Here is a 5,243-nt window from a genome sequence, read left to right as displayed (position 1 = left end):
GTCGAGGCCCGGGGTGTCCCGTCGCGACGCGAGAGCAACGATAGCGAGACGGACGCGAGCGAAGAGACAGGCGGCCCCCGCCCGCGCGCAGCCAACTCCGCGGCCCCGGCCTCCGCCCCACAGACACGTTGCAGGCCAGAGCGGCCGCGGCGCGGGGCATCACGGGACGGCCTCACCTGGCCTCTTGGAGGACTCACGGCGCCGGAGGCCGCCAACCAGGGGAGGCCCCGCCCCCTGCCGCCCAGCCCCGCCTCCAACCGCCCGGGTTCGGAGGACCCGGATGCGGGCGCTCTGGCGCGGGGCCCTGCGGAGCGGCGGCGGACGAGCAGGTGGTGGGTGCGGGCGTGAGCGGGTCGGGGGGTGCCACGCCGCCCCCAGTCCCTCTCCCGCCCACCGCTCCGAGCGCCCTCGGGGCCTTCCCTCTCGGGGAGCGGGAGGACTGCAGAGGCCTGGCTAGGGGAGGGGGGTGCGCTGTGCGCCCCCGGACCGAAGGGGGGACCCCGGCGCCCGCCCTGCTCCCCCAGCCCAGCCTGTGCCCACACTTGGACCCTAAAATAATTGATCCTCCGCCTCACCGGGTTGGGGGGAAGGGAACACCCTCTCTTGCAACCTCTTTCATCTTCAGACTGCCGAGTCTGGGGGGCGCTGTGCACGCCCCGTGGTGCGGAGGCTGACCTCAAGCACGGAATCAGAGTCGCCCCTGGGAATCTGAACGAGCCAGGGGACACCCAGTTTCTGCAACTTCCAGCCACCTAGTCACACACGATCCCCAAGGAAGGGGCCAGAACCACGTGGCTTGGAACGCACACTCCATCACCACCACCACCCCCTGTCACCCCCTCTCCAGGGTTTTGAGGGTGAGGTCGCTGAGGCTGGGGGGCGAGGATTGGTTTCCCTGAGACCCCACCTCCAGGAAGTCAGAGCTGGTGCAGAGCCCGGCCTTGGGTTTTCCGTTGCAGACACACAGAAGACAGCACAAGGGCCAGGAGGACCCGAGCCCTCTAACCCAGGCTGAGTTAGGAGAGCTAGAACATGGTTGTGACATACACATGATTTCCCACCCTGGGGCCTGCCTGACTTTGGAGGCACTGAATTTTCAGTAGAAAGAACACAGGCTTTGTGGGAAAAGACCAGGCGTAGGTTTCAGTCCTGCCTCTTACTATCAGGATCTCACACATGGCGCTGGAGCTCTGAGTTGGCTTCCTGGGAGTAACTGGGATCACAGACTCAGCCGCCTCTCTCCAGGGGTGGTGCCAATGCCAACGAGAGCAAGGGTGTGATGATCTTTTAAACATCAGTTCATGCAATACTTGTGGGAGAGATGGAGTTAGTATGTCAATAACTCTGTCTGCTCTTTGGTGATGAAGTGGGCACTGCTCCTGGCATAAAGGCAGCATGTGCCCCTCATGATCGATCTGGCTTCTGGCAGCCAAATGTAGCATGAACCTTGTCAGTCCCACGCTCTTCTCTATCCCAGACCACGTATTAGAGTTTGGACTTGGATCAAAGTCTAGGACAGCTCCCTAATGACTCGGGTCCTGGAAGCGTGACTGCCAGTCAGCCTCCAGTGCCTGCAGTAGCTCTCACTGACACCCACTCCTGCAGGTGCAGCAGCCACCTCCACTGTGCCAGACCCAGGCAGCACACGTAGGATTGCCCGTCCTCCGGCAGCTCAGTGTGAGGAAGTGAAAACTTGCTTCAGAGCCGCCTCACCATGGTGAGTCCCACCAGAGCCAGGGCAAGGGAAGGATAGTGGGGGGGCTGGAGGGGGGGTGGGGATGAGACAGCCCTGGGTACCTGGAGACCCTTACAGAGATGCTGCTGCCTCCTGAGGTTCAGAGAGGTTAAAAGAGGTCATTCTCCTCTTAGGACCTGATCCCTACTTCACTCTACTTCCCAGCTGGGCCCAGCCAGGCCTGGCACTATATCTTGAGTTGCTCCAGGGCCCATGTACCTGGGGTCTGGGATTTAAGTGAGAGTATGAACAGCAACCTACTATGAGCTATGAAGAAGGGCCTGGTGCCTGTTTCTGAGGCACATGTTCCTGGGGTGCATGTGCGCTGGCACCAGAGTGGGATCTACACTATGGGAGGTCCCAGTGTACTTGGACACTGCCTCAGACCCTCTGTAGAACTGATCTGAACTGAAGCAGGCCTTGGACAGACATGGGTTCAGCTTTCAGCCTGCCACTCCCCAGTGAGTGATCTTTTACAGAGACTTGACTTCTCTGAGCCTCTTTTTCCTCTTCTGCAAAATGGGGTAGATTAAGCCCTGCCTCCAAGTGGCAGGGAGGGGTGGGTCAGACTAAAGTCCTAGGGGCCTCACACAGCACGTAGCCAACTTCCTTTCCTTCCATCCCCTCATGCTTCTGGGAACTAAGGCTAGCCCTGGGCCCTAAACCCCCCGCCCCCATGACTGTAGTTTGGAAATGGTTGCAAGCCCCAGGCAGGACAGACTATCAGTGACGGTGAGGGGGCACACTCTTGGAGGGTGGTGGCCCAGGAGGATGGGCTTGGGATTGAAAACTAACTCACAGCTTCACACACAAGCCATAAGCCCATGTTCTTCCAGAGTCAGATGGAAGCAGCTTTGGAACCACAGGCCTGCTGGCTGTGGGATCTTGGGCATTGTAATCGTGAGTTTCCTCACTGGCTAACGCTCCTCCATGGGGCTGTGGGAACATTAAATGAAATGTGCTCAGCAGCACTCTGGCCCAGCCCAGCTCTCAGTCACTGCTGGGCAATGGAGCCAGTCTTTTTCTGCTCACTCCCTACTGGCCTGGGCTGCTTTTCTTGCCCCAAAGCAGGTGGCTTGGCCCTGGCCCCAGCCAGACCCAGGAAAGGTCCATTTTTGCACAGGGGAGCCTGGTGCTGGCAGGTACATGAGGACATTGGGCAGAGCAGCTCTGCCAGGACAGGCTCAGCTGTGGGCCACCAGGTGGCGCTGGGAGCCCGGCCCTCAGCGTCCCTATTGGACCAGTCTGGTCTCGTGGTCTTGGGGACCTGAAGGGTCCCAGCTGCACCTGCTCAGTCTGCTCTGGCTTTTCAGAACCTGTTTATTTTTTTTATTTCATTTTATTCCAAAGATTTATTTATGCATACAAGAGCTGAGATATAGGTGAGAGATGTGGGGGGTGAGAGGGTTCACCAGAGACAAAGTGGGGAGCAGAACAGGCAGACTGACTGAAACACACTGCTGAGGGGAGCAGCGGGTAAGTCAGGAGAGGTCTGCTGCACCATGTGGGTTTCTCTCTGGCTGGCCAGGGATCAAACTTGTGCTGCAGAGGCTGCGGATTGCTTCAGTGTAGTGCTTAACCCCTTGCACCACCAAGGAGGCCCCAGAACCTGTTTAAAAAAAGGGACCAGCTCCCTTTTTTCGATGTTTGCTATACAGAAGACATGTATTCTGGTTATTAAATCCCTCCCCATTTTGCAGAGGAAGACTAAAGCTCAACACTGAGGTAACTGCCTCAGTCCTCACAGCCGAGGAGAGGTGGAAGTGGGATTTGAGCCCAAGTGCCCAGGACTTCAGGTCCCAAGCCCTAACCGCTCAGCCCCAATGCTGCTCACTGCTGCCCGCACCCCATGTCAGCCCCGCTGGACCAGCCTGTCTGCCCAGGACCCTCCCACCCTACACTCCCCATGGCCAGGTCCCTCCCTGAGCTTGTGAGATGCTGCCCACCTCTCCCTGCGGGTCACTAGCTGCTCAGGTCCTTCTAACTTGCTTCCGGCCTGGTCACCAGACTTTCTCCCCTCCAGACCTGGGCTGACACGCTCCCTCTGCCTGGAGTATCTTCCCCTTGCATTCCCTGTTGCCCCTCATGCCCTTTTGCCAACCTAACACCTACTTACCCTTTGCAGAGATTGCCAGGGTTTGCTAAGCAGGCCGAGTGCCCCTCTGTGCTGCTGCGGCATGCGTTCATTCTTCGGGCTAGCACTCCCGCGGCGTGTAGGAACTGCCTCTGCACCTCCATGGGGGCAACACAGTGTTCCATCAGCTCTGCACACGCAGAGCCTCGTCCTGCCTGGGACACCGAGAAGCCACTGCAGTGGGGGCTGCCCTGCAGCCAAGGCCCATGGTGTAGTGCCGCAAACCAGCTCAGCGGCGGCGGGAGATCGAGACAATCTCAGGGTTGAGTGAGAACGAGCAAAAGGTGGTCGAAGGAATTAGGGCGGGGGACAAGAAAGAATGACACACAGACACACTCAAGGGAGAGTGAAAATCTGAGTGTAATTTGCTCAAATCATTACGCATATTTATACATTTTCAAAAGGCATTAGGTCACACAAAATCTATTTTCCCAGCATAACAATGTTTCTTGTTACCTAGGCATAGAATACAATTTTCTAGCTAATAGTTTACAAGTTGCTAGGCATATGTGGTTACATTTCCTGAAACGGATTTTTACATATATAGAAAAAGTCAGGTAAGAAAATTAATTATGGACAAGTTGCTAAGTTACTACTTATTCAGAAACAATGATTAACTGGTTAATGGTTAAACTGCTTTGTAGGTAATTCCATCAGGCTTGTTTGTAGGCAACGCTCTTAGCAGCCTTGTTTTCAAGCAAAGAAGGGGTTTTTTACTGCAGGCTTATTGTCTAGATTGGGCTTATAGGCTTGTAGGCCTTGTTTGATCTGAACGCCAAAGTTTATCATGATGAAGCCCGTCGGGGACTGCGCCTGTCTTAGGTCGTCAGGAGTCACAGACATGAGGCTGGCCAGTGCCTTCTTTAGTCTGCCCCCGATCTTACCCGTCATTGACTGTCCAGTCCAGCGCACGGGGGAAGAGGGTCTTACGTACTCTATTTGTGAGCATCCACAGTACAACCACTCTTTATTTCATCCAATTACTGGCGAGCAATGGTGGCAACAGTGGCATTGCCAACCATGGAGGCAGGAGCTGCCACAGTGTGGGTCTGTCCTGCCCCTTCCCTTGCACAGGAGCCTCGGCCGGTGCTCCTTTGGAAAGGAGAAGGTTGTCAGATTCCAACTTTAGTAAATGCTTTTCTACTCAGGACACCAGTTCTGGCATTTTCTTTGTATTAAAGTCATTTTTCAGGATAAATTTAAGCCACGGCCCCAAAGAATCCATAAATTTGTCACAAATCAAGAATTCACAGAAACACCCCCCTGAGGAAAGACTCTGTCCCTGGAGTTCCTGGGGGGGGGGGGAGGACAGAGGATCTTGGCTCGGACAACCATACCTGGAACTTCCTCCCTGTTCCTCTTCCGCAGACCTCC

This window comes from Talpa europaea (assembly GCF_964194135.1).
Source record: "Talpa europaea genome assembly, chromosome: 1".
NCBI classification, from domain to species: Eukaryota; Metazoa; Chordata; class Mammalia; order Eulipotyphla; family Talpidae; genus Talpa; species Talpa europaea.
The sequence above is the reverse complement of the archived record's forward strand: the minus strand, read 5'-3'. Positions refer to the sequence as shown.